Raw genomic sequence first — 19,863 nt, forward strand, 5'->3', positions numbered from 1 at the left:
TGTATTGCCTTAGCTAAACTGATCAATTCCCTCTCATAAGCTGCTAACTTGTCATGGTGTTGGCCAAGCTGGCGGCTGAAATAAGCGATCGGGTGTTCTTGTTGCTTTAACACTGCACCGATACCGCCATGCGAAGCATCACATTCCACCACAAATAACTCATCAAAGTCAGGTAGCTGCAAAACCGGCGCTGATGATAAGGCTTCTTTTAACTACTGAAAGGAATGAGCCACTGTCTTCGACCAGGTGAATGCATTTTTCTTGAGTAGGTTGTTGAGCGGTGCCGCAATCTGGCCATAGCTGCAGATAAATTTCCTGTAATACCCAGTGAGGCCCAAAAATCCCCTTAATGCTGTAATGGAGGTGGGAGGAGGCCAATCGGTGATGGGCTCAATCTTACTCCGGTCAACCTTCACCTCAACTGCTGAAATAACGTGGCCCAATACTACCCAAAAGATTGACCTATTAGGAGTGGAAGACATAGGTACTTAACGCCCAGGACCCTAACATTACACCCCCCTTTGCGAGCCGATGTCCATGGGGGCCAGCACCAGCGGCGGCCCAGTCAAGCGACTGCCCCATCGCAGTTCTCCAGGTTAGCCCCTTCCACTTGGTCACCCCTTCCGCTTCGGTAGCACACACTGGGATTCGAACTCGCGACCGAGTGCTACCTCTGATACCAAATGTTAAGCATCTAGCCAATACTACCCAAAAGATCGGCCTGTTAGGAGCAGAAGACATAGGTACTTAACACCCAGGACCCTAACAACTTTATATGAAGAAATATATATCAAAAGAAAGATTTGTAAGTCTATTCTTTTACCTATTCAACAATTTTTTATCTAAGTTATTTAAAAAGAGAAATCGATATTTGAAGCAGCAAATGTCAGATTGAAAAAGAGGTTCGAGCGGCAGCAGAAAGCCTCAACTTTCGAGGTATTTTAAGCTATCAAGAAAGAGACTTTAAATGGATAACTATATATCAAGAGAAAGGTATGTAAGTCTATTTTCTGACCTATTAAACCAATTCTCCATATGATTTTTTTTATAAGGAGATATTGATCTTGGAAGAGTCAATGGTCGTTTTGGAAAAACAGGAGAAACATAACTTAGTTCAGCCAAATGACAAAGACCGAAACCTATCAGATTATTTATCTACTGGTAATTATATTTTATGAAGAGATGTTTTACATGGATGAAATTTATTTAAGTCTACTTTCAGAAGGAAAACATTTCATGTCAATCTGATCGATATTGAAAGATATATTCGAATTGGAAGAATCCAAGGTCATACTGGTATTCTGTTGTATTGAAAAATCTGAATTTATGCCAATTGTTTTGCGTCACTTTTAGAGTTGATCAGGAAAATATCTCACTTCACCCTAGTTTGAGGGCTTATTTACAAATCTCTGTTATTTGGGATTATTACTACTTCTTTGATATTTGGTTCAAGCTGTATCACTGCCATTACTTTCCAGCTTGACGGGGAGAAGTAGAAAAAGAACAAGAAAGAGGTATTTTATTCCTTATGTTGTGGATAATTTTATGTGACCAAAATATTCAAGAAAGGGGGAGCACAAAAGATGAAGCTTGAGCATCAAAGAAGAAATTTTTATATTGGATTATTTCATGGGTTCTTTAACAAAGTTTATTATTTGGTTCGTGTTATATGAGTTGGCAGATGGTCGTGTTATATTCAGTTGCAGCTATTATGTCTCTTTGGGGACATTTTTATTGAATAAGAGGTGGCCTCATGTTATCATTTATTTTACCCCGTCAAAAAGATCAAAATTGTTTGCGGTTGGGAGCCCACGACAAAGGAAATTCATCCCCGTCAAAAAGATGAAAATTATTTGTGGTTGGGAGTCCACGACGGAGGAACTTCATCCCCATCAAAAAGATGAAAATTATTTGTGGTTGGGAATCCATGATGGAGGAACTTCATCCTCGTCAAAAAGATGAAAATTATCCGTGGTTGGAATTCTTCGACCCCCCCCCCCCCCCTCCCCCATCTGTAATGGCTTTTATGTCTCCTACCACTTGAGAGTTGTTGTCTTGTGGAGGGACACAGTGGTGGACACTTCAGAGCAATGCCGATAGACACACTACCGATAGCAGTGCCCTACTTCCAGCATTAAGACTGGAGTGTGAAGCAATGGCTTACGGGCTAGGAGTAATTTTGTTGGGATCTTCCTGGGCCATGGATCTCGTCACCCTTCTTCCCTCTCTTCCCTCCAGATTTACCTTTGAAGTGGGGAGGAGATTTCGGTGTTTGGAACGTGGAATGGTGAAAACGAATTGAGCCTTGAAGGAGGGTCAACCTGGACCTCAAAAGGGAGAATCCGACCTCTAACTTTCTACTTGATTCAATGCGTAATCTCTCATTAAGCCCTTCTCCGCTATCAATAGGATTAGGGACGTGAATGACAAACCTGTCCCATGGGTCACTAAGTTCATGGAAATTAAAATCAAACCAACCCGAACCAAAACCAACATACATAAAAAGGAACATTCCATAATTTGCTATGAAGTCCATAACATCACCCCCCTCTTGGAGAAAAAACTTGTCTTCAAGCTCAAATGTGGGTTAGAGAACCCGGAAGGATGCCAGGGGCTCCCAGGTAGTGTCAATGGGGTCTGTGTCCGCCCACTGCACCAGAATCTCCTAGTCGCCCTGAATGCGGCGAACCTACAACACCTGAGCTGGAGTAGAAAGTACCCTACCCTCTTGCAGCGGTGGCAATGGTGTGTGGAGTAATGGAGAGTCGCCCTAGAAGGCCTTCAATTGCGAGACATGAAAAACATTGTGGATCTTAGCCTCTGAGGGATGCTGCAAGCGGTAAGCAACTGTGCCAATGTGGTCCAGCACTTGAAAGGGCCCATAAAATTTTGGGGATAATTTGTGACGCTTTGAGGCTGTGAGAGATAGTTTCCGGTAGTGTTGGAGACGAAGCCACACATAATCCCTAGGAGCGGAAGGCATAGGTACTTAACCTAGGACCATAACACCCTCCAATAAAACTCCCGACTAAGGCGGAAGTATGTCTTCTGTTGGCCCTCATGTGTACTGTCATGAAAGGAGGCAATAATGGTAGGAAGGAGTGCCGAAGAAGGATGAAGATATATGCGTCCTTTATAGATAATGAGACCTTCCTGTAGTGTGTAGTTATTGTCCTTGGAATGGTTCGCGATTTGAGCTTGTAAGGCAAGGAGATCTGGATGATGGCAAGTATCCTGACGGATTGTGTCTAGCAAGAGGGACTTGGGTTGGCTCAGTGCGTGCAAGTGTGAATCGCCTAGTTCTCTGCGTGACAAGGCGTCTGCCCCACGGTTGAGATAACCCGGTTTGTATTCCACCTGAAAATCGAATCCCATTAATTTACCGAGCCAATGTTGTTGTGGGGATGTGGTAAGGCGCTGCTCCAATAAGTATTTGAGGCTATAGTGGTCTGTCCAGATTATAAAAGGTCTGCCCCATAGATATGGTCTCCAATGCTGCACGGCTTTGGCCAACCCGATGAGTTCCCCTTCGTAAGTGGCTAACTTGTGATGGTGAGGAGCGAGGTGGCGGCTGAAATAAGCAATGGGGTTTCCCTATTGCTGCAAGACGACACCTATGCCTCCCCCTGATGCATCACACTCTATTATGAAAATTTTGGCAAAGTTTGGCAATTGAAGAACTGGAGCTGACGCAAATGCTTGTTTCAATTGGTGAAACGAGGAGTCCGCCAACTGAGACCACTAAAAGGCATGCTTCTTCAATAAATTGGGCAACGGTGCTGCCAGCTGACCGTATTCTTTTATAAATTTTCTATAATAGCTTGGGAGACCAAGGAACCCTTTCAAAGTTGTGACGGAGTGAGCTGCGGGCCATTCCATAATAGCATGTATCTTGCTGAAGTCTGGTTTCACCCCAGAGGCAGAGATCACATGTCCCAAATAAGCTACTTCGGAAGTGGCAAAGTCACATTTGGCTCTATTGAGCAATAAATTGTGTGCTCGGAGAATGGTGAAAACCTGTCTCAATTGATGCAAATGTGCTTCCCAAGTTTTGCTCTAGACCAGTATATCGTCAAAAAAAACTAAGACATGCTTCAATACCTCATTCATAAGCGCTTGAAAGGTAGACGGGGCGTTGGATAGCCCAAATGGCATCACCAGGAACTCGTAGTGACCATGGTGGGTGCGGAAGGCAGTTTTTTTGTCATCCTCCGAATAAAACCAGAATCTGATGGTACCCAGATTTCAAGTCCAACTTTGTTAATAATTGAGATACGTGTAGCTCGTACAATAATTCATCTACCACCGGGATTGGAAATTTATCTTTGATGGTGCGAGCATTGTGTTCATGGTAATCCACACAAAAGCGCCAAGAGTTATCTGATTTTTTCACCAACAATACCGGGGACGACAAGGGGGAATAGCTAGGCTAAATAATACCCTGATGGAGCATTTGTTGACATTGCCTTTCTATCTCATCTTTTTTCACATGTGGATAGCGGTAAGGACGCACTACCACTGGTTCTGTTGCCATCTTCAAATGAATTATGTGATCACAAGCTCGTATATGTGGAAGGTCTGCAGGTTCTTGAAATAAATCGGCATATTCAGCCAACAATGAAGCTAAGTTATTTTGCTCTGAAGGACCCACAAAAATTGTCTAGAGGGTGCATGGGCGTTGGGGACTAGTGCTCTGGAGGGTGATCAGATGGTTGTCCTGTGTAAAACTCATGGTAAGAGATTGGAAATCCCATAAGATCGGACCCAATCGCTGCAACCATTTAATTCCCAATACTAGGTCAAAACCAGCCAGTTGTATGACCAAAAAATCCTCCACAAAGGAATGACCCTCAATAGTAAAGGGCACAGCTTAACAGAAGCCGACAGTGGTGACTTTGTCACCATTAGCCACTTAGACTGAGATTCCTGACTTCTGCTTGAGTGATAAACCCAACTGTTGTGCTGCCTGGTTTCTTATAAAATTATGGGTGTTGCTTGAGTCCACTAGTGCTAGCAGAATAAGATGGTTCATGGTAGCGTGGACCTGCATGGTATTTGTGTTGTGCAAGCCTGTCATTGCAAGGAGGGAGATTTTTGGTTCCTCCTCCTCGGTTTGGTCCACATTCTCCGGAAAGTCATCCTCTGTTGGGTCTTCTATTTCTACCCAAAAGAGTATTTTGCATTGATGGCCCCTTATGAATTTCTCATCACAATTGAAACATAGTCCATGAGCTCTTCTCTGATCAATTTCTGCTTTTGTAAGGTGTTTGATAAATCTAGGTGGTGGTGTAAAGGCTGGTGGGGGTGTGGTAGAGGGTGTTGGATTGATGCCCCCACGAGGTGGAAGTATTTGGCGCAGGGGAGGAGGTGGTGGCGGGGGCTGAGGGTTGAGATGATCTGTTGTGCGTGAGGAAGATGCCATCTAGGCAGAAAGCTGAGCAAAGCCCTCCTCCAGTCGGGACATCAACACCTAGAATTTTCCATCAAGGCCATTGATTTGAGATTGTAGATCAGCATGGTTCTCTTCCACAAAATTTTGAATTTCTGTAGGGGAAGAGGAATCGCCAATGGTGGTCCTGTCTGATACCACGATGTTAGGTTCTCTCACCATGGATCGAGTCACCCGACGATCTCCTCTAGCTTCCAGATTGGCTGACGGAGAAGGGAAGGATTTTGGGGTCTTAGAACGCCCAATGATGTAGGAAAGTGAACCTTTGAAGGAGCTCCAACCTTAGGCCTCCTTAGAGAGAGTACCTAATCTCATCTATGCTAATTGATTAATGCTTGTTTCCCTTCATTCACTTGATGCCCTAAATAGATCAGGGAAAACGTCAAAGGTTCCATAATTACAATTAGATCCTTATTGAACTTCAAATTATAATTAAACCCCTAAGGTACTGAAATACAAATTTACTCCATCTATTCTCTTCTCCGGTTCACCACTCTTGATGCTATGGAGTCCATAACACAGGAGGCTCTCAAACATCTAGGGTGGAAGGTGGCTATGGATGAACAAATACAGGCCCTTTACGAAAATAAGACATGGGTTCTAGTCCCACTTCCTTTAGATAAGAAACCCATCGGTTGAAAATGGTATTTACGGTAGAACATAATCTGAATGGGTCCGTGGCTCGGTTGAAAGTTCGCCTTGTTGCTAAAGTCTATAAACAATGTTATGACATTGATTACAAAGAAACCTTCTCTCTGGTGGCTAAATTAAACTCGGTACGTTTGTTATTATCTATGGCAGCTAACTCTTCTTGGTAGGTCTATCAACTTGATGTCAAAAATGTTTTTCTGAATGGGGATATAAAGGAGGACATTTATATGCGGCAACCACGTATGTAAGTGGGTGAGGGGGAGTTCGTATGTTGACTAAAAAGATCTATTTATGGTCTCAAACAGTCGCCTCGTGCATGGTTTGAAAATTTTAGTCAAGCACTCATACTGGCCGGGTTTCATAGATGCTCTGGAGATCACTCTGTCTTTATTAAAGACACATTAAATGGCAAGGTTGTTGGAAGATAAGCTTAAGCCCAAATGACCAAGGAAGGCCCACATATCTAAGATTATTATAAGATGAGCCACATGACCAAGGAAGGCCCACAAGATGGACCCAAGCCTATAAGAAGTAGGACCCACAATGATTACCAAGAGCTGGCATCTTTATCACATCAGGTTGAAGATCATGAAGGACTCATAAAAGTATCTTTATCTTAGGGTCACGATGAAGAAGAGTTTTAGTTTAAGTTATATTTGTCCTTTATCAATAATGAGTTACCTAATTATGTTAGGACTTACCTTAAGTGTTAGAGTTTAGGTGTAATTGGGACAAGGGTAATTTTATTGTAATTGGACTCTACTACCTTCCTCTATTATAAATAGAGGTTCATGTACTGTGATTACAACAAGTTATTGATGTCAATGAAGTATTTCACTTTTCCATAAATTCAACATGTATCAGAGCATGTTCTGTAATGTGATCCTTTTTCTCTAAACCCTAAACCGTAGGTCTAGGTTCGTAGTTATTTTTTTTAGTCCCTACTTCTATAGATTAATTTGCATTTTTTTAACTCTATACATAGTTTTTTATATTGAAAATTATATATTGAAGGAAAGATATTTGAGTCTAATTTCCAAAAAAAACCTATTTGTGCCAATCGGAGTTATCTATAGAGAGATACTGATATTTGAATCAGTGAAGGTCAGATTGCAAAAAGGTTCGAGCAGCAGCAGCAATATTCAGATTTCGAGGTATTTTTTGCTATCAAGAACTAGACTTTATATGGAGAAATATATATATCAAAATAATAATCTGTAAGTCTATTCTTTTTCATATTCAACCAAATTTTAAGCAGCAAAGGTCATATTGAAAAAGAGGTTCGAGCGGCAGCAGAAAGCTTCAACTTTCGAAGTATTTTAAGCTATCAAGAAAGAGACTTTATATGGATAATTATATATCAAGAGAAAGGTATGTAAGTCTAGTTTTTGACCTATTCAACCAATTCTCGGTGTGATTTTTTATAAGGAGATATTGATCTTGGAAGAGTCAATGGTCGTTCTGGAAAAACAGGAGAAACAGAACTTAGTTCGGCCAGATGACAGAGACTGAAACCTATCAGATTATTTATCTTCTGATAATTATATTTTATGATGTTATACTTTGATGAAATTTATTTAATTCTAGTTTCATAAGGAAAAATTTTCATGTCAATTTGATCTATATTGAAAGATATATTTGAATTGGAAGAATCAAAGGTCATGCTGGTATTCTGTTACATTGAAAATCCAAATTTAAGCTGATTGTTTTGCGTCATTGTTTAAGTTGATATATCAGAAAAATATCTCACTTCTCCCTGGTTTGAGGGATTATTTATACATCTCTGTTATTTGGGCCTATTGCTACATATATGATATTTGGTTCAAGCTGGGATCACTGCCATTACCTCCCAGCTTGAGGGGAAGAAGTACAAGAAGTACAAGAAAGAGATATTTTATTCTTTATGTTGTGGATAAGTTTATGTGACCAAAATATTCAAGAAAGGTGAAGCACAAAGATGAAGCATGTGCATCAATGAAGAAAATTTTATATCGGATTATTTCATGGGTTCTTGTACAAAATTTGTTATTTGGTTCGTGTTATATGTGTTAGAAGATGGTCGTGTTATATTCAGTTGCAGCTATTATGTCTCTTTGGGGACATTATTATTAAATAAGAGGTGGCCTCATGTCATCATTTATTTTACCCCGTCAAAAAGATCAAAATTGTTTGTGATTTGGAGTCCACGACGGAGGAACTTCATCCCAGTCAAAAAGATGAAAATTATTTGTAGTTGGAAGTCCATGACAGAGGAACTTCATCCCCATCAAAAAGATGAAAATTATTTGTGGTTGGAAGTCCATGATGGAGGCACTTATGATTACATTTATCTTATCCCCCCCCCCCCCCTATAATGGCTTTTATGTCTCCTACCACGTGAGAGTCATTGTCTTGTGGGGGACACGGTGGTGGACACTTTAGAGCAATGCCAATAGACACACTACCAATAGTAGTGGAGTGTGCCCTACATCCAATATTAAGACCGGTGTATGAAGCAATGGCTTACCGACTAGGAGTGAATTTTAGTCTCACTTATAATGTTGCAAGGCCTCATAGAAGGACGCAACAACGTGAGGGGGAATGTTGGAAGATGAAGGCATATTGGAAGATGTGTCATTTTATACAAAAATATTTTATACATCACTTGCAGCAAGCTGGGAGTTCATGTTGTTCTCTTACCCCAGCTTGAGGGAGAGTGTTGGAAGATAAGCTCAAGCCAAAACGACCAAGGAAGGCCCACATATGTAAGATTATTATAAGATGGGCCACATGACCAAGGAAGGCCCACAAGATGGGCCCAAGCCCATAAGAAGTAGGACCCACAATGATTACCAAGAGCTGGCATCCTTATCACATCAATTGGAAGATCAAGAAGGACTCACAAAAGTATCTTTATCTTAGGTTCACAACAAAGAAGAGTTTTAGTTTAAGTTATATTTGTCTTTTATCAATATTGAGTTACCTAATTATGTTAGGACTTACCTTAAGTGTTAGAGTTTGGGTGTAATTGGGACAAGGGTAGTTTTATTGTTATTGGACTCTACTACCTTCCTCTATTATAAATAGAGGTTCATGCATTGTGATTACAACAAGTTATTGATGTTAATGAAGTATTTCACTTTTCCATAAATTCAACAAAGGTAATTCTAGCCATATATGTTGATGACATGATTATAACTGGCAGTGATCCCGAGGGCATCCAAAAGACAAAAGAAAGGATATGTACTGAATTCAAGACAAAGGATCTCGGACTGCTCGAATATTTTTTGGGTATTGAAGTACTACAATCCAGACATGGAATTATATTATCTCAAAGGAAGTATGTCCTTGACCTACCGGAAGAGACCGGAATGCTGGGATGGAGTCTAGCAGAAACTCTTATGGACTTGAATACAAAATTATGTGCGGGTATTGGAGAAGAAGTAGATGTTGGAAAATATCAAAGATTGGTGGGAAGACTTATTTATCTCTGCGTACCGAGGCCAGATTTTTCATATGTTGTCAATGTGGTAAGTCAATATATGCACAAACCACAACTCAATCATTGGCAAGCACTAGAATGGATATTACGATATCTGAAAGGAGCACCAGGAAGAGGGCTCCTCTATAAAAATCATGGACACTTCAACATCGAAGGATTCTCATATGCAGACTAGGCCGGATCCCCGGATCCCAGAAAATTTACTTTGGAATGGAGGAAACTTGGTTACATGGAGGAGCAAGAAACAAAATGTATTTGCAAGGTCTAGTGCAGAAGCAAAGTATAGAGCCATGGCAAACACAGTCAGTGAACTCCTATGGATCAGATATCTCCTAACTGAACTCGGTCTTCACAAAGAAGCTCCTATGAATCTATATTGCGATAATAAGGCTGCAATTCACATCACATCATATCTAGTCTTCCATGAGAGAACAAAGCATATAGAAATAGACTGCCACTTCATACGAGAAAAATTCACTGCCAGCATCTTATCTCTCTAGCATGTATCTTCACATAACCAGGTTGCAGACATTCTCACCAAGCCACTCACTCACAAAATTTTGTCCAATATTTGCAGCAAGTTGGGCATCTTCGATGTTTACTCACCCCCATCTTGAGGGGGAGTGTTACAATGTGGGACCCACCATGGCCCTGTTGGAAGATGGGCTCAAGCCCACGAGCTCAAGACAAGAAGCCCACATGTCAAAGAAGTGGCATATTTGTAAAATAGGGTACTTTCCATAAATATGGCATAGAAGTGTAAATATGTGTTCCTTTTATGTTTTTTGTTTTATCAAGTTGTAGCCCTAAGGGTATTGTAAAACTATAAATAAAGACATTGGCTAAGAGGTAGGGCATTGAAGCACTCTCCTCTCTCTCCACAAATTCGTCCAGCCCTCATTTTTCTTTTTGATGCAACTCTCTTCTCACTTAATCCAAACTCTCTTCTTCCACGTTCTTCTTCTTCTCTTCTCCTTTTCTCTTCTTCTCTACTCCTTTTCTCTTCTTCTTCTTCTCTTCTCCTTTTCTCTTCTTCTTCTTCTTCTTTCTTGTTGATCTAAAGTTCCTTTCATGAGATCCTAAATTCTACATGGTATCAGAGCAAGAAGTTTAGGATCTCTTCATGGAGTTATTATGAAATTTGTTCAAGAAGTTGTAAAAGGAGTTCAGTCATAAAGAGATAAGTTCATCATCTTCTTATTTACGTTTTTTTTTGTTTCCTTTTCTTATTTACATACTCCTTTTTATTGTTTTTCTTTACTTCTTGAATTTTGAGTCACATCAAGTCAAGATAAATCTTTATATGTTGTAAAGATTTATTTCTATGACTAAATTGATGTTATAATCTTGACTCCTTGTAAATCAATTACAAGAGTGATCAAGATCATTTGTTGTTTGCATCTTATTAAGATTGATGGGTGAAATTCAATTACCTTTATGTAATTTGGATCCATCTCATTTGAGGTAGAATTCCAGCACATGTTGCTGTATCTTCTCCTATTTTAGGTTGCTCATGGGTTTGTGTTATGTTGTTGGATGCCCATTAAATGTTTGATGAAATGCCAACAGCCATTTACCCTTTGTAGTTCCATTTTTTTTTTAACTTCAACAATTGAATTTTTTCTTATGTTGAAGTCTCCCATGAGCTGAAGATCAGTCTCTTCCAAGTGTCTTGGTTTGTCGTTAAATCTTCTCTAAATTTTTGTCTATTGCTCGTTTGTGTTGGAGTTTGGATTAAGGCTTAATCGGTTGCATCTACTTTCTTCTCTTTGTTCTTATGAATACAAGAGAAGTTGAGTGATGGCCGGATGTTATTATCACTTTCTAAAGGCACAAATTTGTTGATAATTTGGTACTTGCCCTAGTGAAAGAAATTGGTTCTTGTTCTCTTTTGTTGGTGATTGATTTGGTCTACGGGTTCTTCAAATTATATAGAGTAATTGTTCTTTGGAGAAGGCCTTTTCCCTTGACCTCCATATTTTACTTGCCTCATCATGGAGATTGGATACAATAGTAATAAGAGTGATATACTCTGTATTACTACAATTCGACTTAGAGGTCTCTCCAATTATATGAGCTGGTCACAATAGGTTTGGAGGGTTCTTATTACTCGTGACCTCTTGAGCCACGTTGTTAACTTTCCTCATCCGATTGATGAAGAAGATGCGTCCTACTACAAGTGGGTTAAGGATGATAACATGGTGATAAGTTGGCTCATTAATACCATGGAAGAGCAAGTGGCCAATAATGTGGTCCACTTGGAAACCGCCAAGAACATATGGGACACTTATGCCAAGCTTTACTCAAGCACTGCTTCATTACAAAAAATATATGATGTCTTACAAAACATGCTGCATATGAAAGATGGAGATAATATTCACGAATTTTTGGCACAGTTTCGCGGTCTTCTTCAAGAATGGAAACTAGATCAGCCATATTCGACTGATATTGCCATTCAAGAACGACAAAGAGAAGCTTTGGCAGCAGCCATTTGCTTATCTAATATTAAACCATACCTTGAGGTGACCAAAACTCAATTTCTAAGTTCTTCTGCTCTTCCATCCTTCAATGATATTAGTGCTACATTACTTAGGATACCGGATCCATCCCCTCCTTCTCTTATTGATGCTCCATCGGCGATGTTCTCTGGCAATCGGGGAACATTTTCCTCATCCCGAGGACGGGGTAGAAATATGAGAGGGGGCCGAACTATGAGAGGGGCTGAAAATAGAGGTGGTAGAACGGGTCAGAATTCTTTCCGTACTGAGACTCAACTTTGCACTTATTGTGGCCGTCAGAACCACCTTGTGGCATCACGCTGAAAACTTCATGGCAAGCCTGATTGGGCCACAGCTAACCCAGTCTTAGTTAACGCTGAGAAAAATGAAGATAAGGCTGAATCATCATCCGGAAATGTGACTCTTACGGCTGAGGACTATGCTGCATTTCAGAAAATGAAGTCCTTCATGGAATCATCTATTCCCACATCATCTATTGCTGCCACTACTATTGCCTCAGGTATGCTTTCCTCCTCTTCTTCCTCTTCCTCTTGGATCATTGACTCCGGGGCCTCCGAACATCTATCAGGTAACAAACACTTGTTGCAGTCCTTATCTCCTTGTTATCCTTATAAATTCATTACTATTGTTGACGGTACCCAAACCAAGGTCCTTGGCAAAGGTTCCTCCTCTCTTACTTCATCTATTCCCCTTTAAGATGCTTTGTTTGTTCCTCAATTTTCTTTAAATTTGCTCTTGGTTAGCCAATTGACCAAACAATTAAATTGCTCTATCACCTTCTCACCGTCTTCTTGTGTCTTTCAGGATCTCACTACGAAACGGGTGATTGGTGGCGGCCATGAAAAGGGGGGTTTGTACTACTTCACTCTTCCACCATTAGCTGCATTTTCGTCCACTACATCTGAGGCCCAACTTTGGCACAACCGACTTGGTCATCCGTCTACCCCTCCACTTTGTTCTTTGGTTTCATCTTTAAAAGGACTTTCTAATATCAATTGTGAGGTTTGTCAATTAAGTAAACATGTCAGGAGTACATATTATCCTCGTCTTACAACTACAAGTACTGCTCCATTTGAGCTAATACATTCTGATGTATGGGGCCCTTTATATGTCTCAAATATTTCCCAAGTTAAATATTTTATCATTTTTGTTGATGATTTTACTCGAGTGACTTGGTTATATCTATTCAAAGAGCGTTCCGAAATTCTTCTTTTGTTTAAAAATTTTCATGTTATGGTCTTGACACAATTTGGGAAGAAAATTCAAACCCCTAGATCTAATAATGCTAAGGAATACATGTCTCATGACTTCAAATCATTTTGTGAGAGTAATGGGCTTATTCATCAAACATCATGTGCCTATACTCCTCAACAAAATGGTGTTGCTGAAAGGAAGAATCGTCATCTTCTTGAAGTTGCTCAGGGCCTCCTCTACTCCATGAAGGTACCCTATTTCTATTGGCTTCACGCTATACTTACAGCATGCTTTCTCATTAATAGGTTACCTTCATCAGTCCTTCATCATAAAACTCCATACTCTATGTTATTTAATGGTGAAGATCCTTTTTCTCTCCCTTTGAAAGTGTTTGGATATACGTGTTTTGTTCATGTTACATCTCCACATAAAAATAAACTTGATCCTCGGTCTATGAAGTGCATTTTTTGGGATACTCTCGCACCCAGAAAGGTTATGTTTGTTATAATCCTACCCTTCGGAGGATGTTTATCTCTAGGGATGTGACTTTCTTTGAGGACACTCCCTTCTACTCCTCCCACGATGCTCCTCCAGGATGGACTTGTCCTTCTACTACTCCTTGTCCGCTTGTGCCGTTCAATCTTGAAGTGGATCCATCCCCTGATGCACCGGCCGTACCTTCACCTGTGGAGTTGTCGGATCCACCTAAGGTAAGTCCTTCTCCTCCTATGTATGGGCCTGAATTTGATACTCGGCCTATTGCTTTAAAAAAAGAACGTCGCTCTTGTACTACTTCACATCCTATCTCAAATTTTATGTCTCACCATCGCTTGTCTTCCAAGTATTTTCAGTTTCTTGTGTCCCTTTCTTCTACTTCCGTTCTGCAGTCGTATCAGGAGGCCTTGAGATATCCAAGATGGAAGGTGGCTATGGATGAAGAAATGCACGCCTTATACGAAAACCAAACCTGGTACTTAACATCACTCCCGAAAGGTAAAAGACCGGTTAGTTGTCGATGGGTTTTTTCGGTGAAACATAATCTGGATGGGTCGGTTGCTCGTCTTAAAGCTCGACTGGTTGCTAAGGGCTCTACGCAGTGCTATGGGATAGATTATGAGGAGACCTTCTCTCCTGTTGCAAAATTGAATTCGGTACGCATCATCTTATCTATTGTTGCCAACTCCTCATGGCCCGTCTATCAGTTGGATATTAAAAATACTTTTTTAAATAGTGATATCAGTGAGGAAATTTATATGATTCAACCACCTGGTTATGTGGTTGAGGGGGAGTCAGTATGCCTGTTAAAAAAGTTTTTATATGGGCTTAAGCAGTCCCCTCGGGCTTGGTTTGATAAATTTAGTCAAACACTCCTACGGTTTGGTTTTCATCAGTGCTCAGTTGATCATTCCATATATTGTAAAGATACGATCAAAGGGAAAATATTATTGGTCGTATACGTGGATGATATTATCTTAACCGGTGATGATGCTTTGAGCATACAAGAGGTGAAACAGATGATATGTCAGGAATTCAAGACTAAAGACCTTGGTATGCTTAAATATTTTGTGGGTATAGAAGTTCTTCAATCCAAATATGGGATAATATTGTCTCAAAGGAAATATGTCTTGGATCTCCTTGAAGAAATATGAATGAAGGGTTGTAAACCAGTTGACACACCTGTGGATACAAATGTAAAATTATGTGCCACAAATGAAGAAGATATTGATATTGGCAAATATCAAAGACTTGTGGGAAAACTGATTTATCTCACGGTAACTAGGCCAGACATATCATATGTTGTTAGTGTGGTAAGTCAATTCATGCACAAACCACAAATTACCCACTGGTAGGCTTTAGAGAGAATATTACGTTATCTAAAAGGAGCTCCAGGAAGAGGATTGTTGTATAAAAAACATGGGCACTTCAACATAGAAGGCTTCTCAGATGCAGATTGGGCTGGATCTCCTGATGATAGAAAATCTACATCAGGATATTGTACTCTGGTTGGGGGAAACTTGGTTACATGGAAAAGTAAGAAGCAAAATGTGGTTGCAAGATCTAGCGCCGAAGCAGAATACAGAGCTATGACCCATACCGTTAGTGAACTTTTATGGATTAAGACCCTTCTTATCGAACTAGGTTTTTATAAAAAGGGGTCCATGAATCTGCATTGTGATAATCAAGCAGCCATTCATATCACTTCAAATCCAGTTTTTCATGAAAGAACTAAACATATTGAGGTGGATTGTCATTTTATATGGGAGAAGTTTCAAGCAGGAATAATCTCTCTCAAACATGTGTCATCTCAAGAGCAAGTAGCTGATATTCTCACTAAACCCGTTACATCTAAAATCCTATAGTTTATATGTGGCAAGCTGGGTATTTATGATGTCTTTTCTCATCCAGCTTGAGGGGGAGTGTTGGAAGATGGGCTCAAGCCCATGAGCTCAAGACAAGAAGCCCACACGTCAAAGGAGTGGCATATGTGTAAATTATGGTACTTTCCATAAAGATGGCATAGAAGTGTAAATATGTGTTCCTTTTATGTCTTTTGTTTTATCAAGTTGTAGCCCTAAGGGTATTGTAAAACTATAAATAAAGGCATTGGCTAAGAGGTAGGGCATTGAAGTACTCTCCTCTCTCTCCACAAATTCGTTCAGCCCTCATTTTTCTTTTTGACGCAACCCTCTTCTCACTTAATCCAAACTCTCTTCTTCCACGTTCTTCTTCTTCTCTTCTCCTTTTCTCTTCTTCTTCTTCTTCTTTCTTGTTGATCTAAAGTTCCTTTCATGAAATCCTAAATTCTACACCCACAAGCTGGTAGGACCCACCATGAGCTCGAGAGGTGTCAACAAGAGTCTTCATACAAAGTGGCTCTAGCTAAGAGATAAGGAACATGTGTTGAAATTAAATAGAAGATTTGAAGATCAAGTGGGACCCACAAAGATACAATCAGCTGGTATCTCTATGTACATGAGCTAGAAGATCATGTGGGACCCATAAGATAAGACCAAGAGATGGCTTTCTAGCTTGATTCATGCCCTTAAAGAAGGTGTTTGTAGTTGAGTTAAATTAGTCTTTTAAATAGATAATGTAATCTTATCATAATAGGCTTATCTTAGTAGTTCTAGTTGGAATGTAATTAGGAGTCCTAAGGTTAGTTGTACATGGACTCAATCACCTCCTCAACTATAAATAGGGGTGATTGTAACTCGGAAATATAAAGCAAGTTTCTTTTTTTTTTCTCTCTCGTGTGAAGTGTTCTCTCTCTACTCTCCTTTATTTTCCTTTTCTTCTCTCTTTACCTGAGAGCTCTTCTCTTTTTCCATTTTTTCTTCCTCTCTCCCATTGCTCGAGGTATTATTCATGGGGTCCTAAATTCAAACGGAACAAAGCCATGTGATGAATAATTTTAGCTAATATTAAATATATTAATTAAAAATTTGTCATTAGAATTGTATTAGATGGTACCCATATCAAAACACATATCCCGTTTGGTCAACAAACAAGATTCTGGAGCAAAAAAGGTCTTCTATCACAATGTTGTGCAATATGTATATTTGACATGTAATTCACTTATGTACTTGTTGGATGGGAGGGATCAATAACCGATTCATAAATATTAAAGTTAGCATTAACAAGATGAGATAAACTCTGGGTACAAGGTAACTAACATTTCTTTACATAGTCTTTTTATCTATTATTATTTTTAATTAATTTATTTTAGGTAAATCTTCTAAGGTTTTTGGCTCCCTATTGAGGTACTCGTTATCATTTGCAAGAATTTGGAGATAATGCTCGTACAAATGATTATTCAACATAAGACACTTATATTTAAGGACAACTATTGAGCATACTTTTGGGCCCTTAAAAGCTTGATTTAAAATATTAAAAGATGTTCCTCCATTTACTTTTGATATTTAGGTAAAAATTGTAAGTGTTTGTTGTATATTCATAATTATATACGCACAGAGGATAACATCAATATATTTGAACATGAAGAGGATAATTCAAATGATGTGTCCGGTGGAGAAGATGATGAGGGTGATGAAGATGGTAATGATGAATACCAAAAAAGAAATACTCAGAGAGAGAGTGTGGTACAATCTGTAAGAGCATCATATTTTTGAGATTTATTGCAACACAGATGTGGCAAAATTATTGATTATTGTATTTTAATGAATATGAACATTTAGGTTGTATTTCATAGGAACCAACTTGATTTTTTTACATTAAATATTTAAACTACTTGTGTTATTTTTTATTATTGTGCCCTTTAGAAAACATATTGGAAAATTATTTCAAATAATGATGAATATTTTTTGAAGTTTTATAAACACTCAAATAATTGAAATTTACATTATATTAGGTTCACAAGATAAATAATTGAAATATTAATTTTGATAGTAAATATATTGTGAACTGTGCACTTTTAAAAATCTATCAATTCTTGATTAATTATTTTTACAAAAAAAAAATTCTTCTTTTATAAGGTATTTTTATATAATAACATACCCTCTGTATTTATATAAATTCATGACTTTTAATATTATATTTAATTACTAATTTAAGAGTGAGAATTTAGATATTGTAAAAGTAACAATTTGATTATGCATTTTGGAAATTATAAAAGTAAATATTTTTGTTTAGGTATTTTATTTTTATATTTAATTAAATTACTAATTTTATTTTAATTTTAAATTATTTTATTAATTTAGATAAAGTTAAAATCTATCTTGTTTTATTAATAAAAAGTTAAATAAAACCATCTTATAAAATTAAAATCTATCAAAATATTTTTATATAATAAAATACCCTCTTTATTTATTTATAGATTTATCTATTAATATTATATTTAATTACTAATTTAAGAGTGAGATTTTAGGTACTGTGAAAGTAGTAATTTGATTAAGCATATGGACATTTTGAAAGGAAATATTTTGGTGTAGGTATTTTATTTTTATATTTAATTAAATTAATATTTTTTATTTTTCAGTTAGTTATCTTATTTTATTAATAGAAAATTTAAATAAAATTATCGGGTTAAATCTATAAAAGTATTTTATTAATAAACCATGTCCCCACTTTTCACTGTATTTTCCATTGTATACAGTAACCCAAAAAAATATTTTATACTGTACTTTCTATTATAAATATTAATAAAAAAAATTTATTCACTTTTACAATAATTTACTTTTTATTTTTATTTTTTATTTCACTTTGAAAATACACGAACCTCAGATTGTACATATGTTATAAGATTGGACGGTTAGATTAAAAAAAAGATATATTGGGTGTTGGCCGCTAGACTGATGGTTTATTTTCTTAAGGGGGGGTTAGTCAATAAACTAGAAATTTGATCTTGATTTTCATCTCATGCATCTACTTGATCTTCATCTTCGAAATAGGTGTTAGTGTGTACAAGTTCATGTTCAAAATCTTCGAAATAGGGTGTTAGTGTGGACAAGTTCATCTTCATCTTCATCTTCGAAATTTAAAACCATTGATTTTATTAATTATAAAAATAAGTTAATTAAACCAAGTGTTTGAGTTAACAATATTTTAATTACCACTATTAAATCACTAATACAATAGAGTAAATAAAAAATAAATATGATTAATGAATAAAAAAATATTATATTAATAACATAAGATAGATTTTGCACATGGTATTAATTAATAATATGCAGAATCTCACCCAGAACCATATTAGTTTTTACCCTGAATTCGGTGCTTTCCAAGCTTGATGAAACAACTATATAAACCTAACTATATTTTCGGTGAAATGACTCAAATTTCATGATTGAGAATGTCAACTTGAACATTCCAACAGTCCTATCTGTAATCATCCCAACTAGCCGATGACTTGCTCCACACAGGACAGTTGGAATGTGGAGCAAAAACTCCGGCCTCAAAAAGCTTTTTCAATGGCCAAAAAGACAAAAGCATTCAGCGTCTCAAATGACTCCCTTAAACCTCTTTCAGTTCTACAACTAACAAAACTTTCATAAGTAGGATGGGCGACATATATAAGAATATTATTGAATATCTGAAAAATGTCATCGATCATTTTCACGATAATTACACAAAATCTGTAGGTAAGAATAGCTAAAGTGGAAGGATAAAAAACAATTTGAAGAAACCAAACGTTTACAAGAGCTATCCAATAGTCTCGTGACGTGCATATGCACATAATGCCTGCAAGAACCACATTACAAGATTGTAGGATTTTTCATCAAGAAATGAGATGCCTACATTAAGATGAAAGATAAGCTTCCAGCTTGTTGAAGTTCTACACAGCAGCAACTTGTTTTGCTTTCATCACCAATTCTTCTATAGTGGTGCCTATGATCTCATTTGCACGCTTCAAGCCAACACAGTAAACTCTTCCGAGAGAATCCTGAATTGAGAGATGTCTCACGAGTTAGAAGACTGAGGACATTGTGAAACCCAAGTGCTGAAAGTGCTAGCAGTATGACAGGGTGAGGGTTATAGGTTTTCCTTCCAGGATATTTATGATAAACCACAGCTATCATCATCATGCTTACCAGAAACGGATGCCCAAATTT

This window comes from Aristolochia californica, unplaced genomic scaffold, assembly GCF_029961685.1.
Source record: "Aristolochia californica isolate CCGP_79_NKW_82.1479 unplaced genomic scaffold, dmAriCali1.0.hap1 SCAF_9, whole genome shotgun sequence".
Taxonomy (NCBI): Eukaryota; Viridiplantae; Streptophyta; class Magnoliopsida; order Piperales; family Aristolochiaceae; genus Aristolochia; species Aristolochia californica.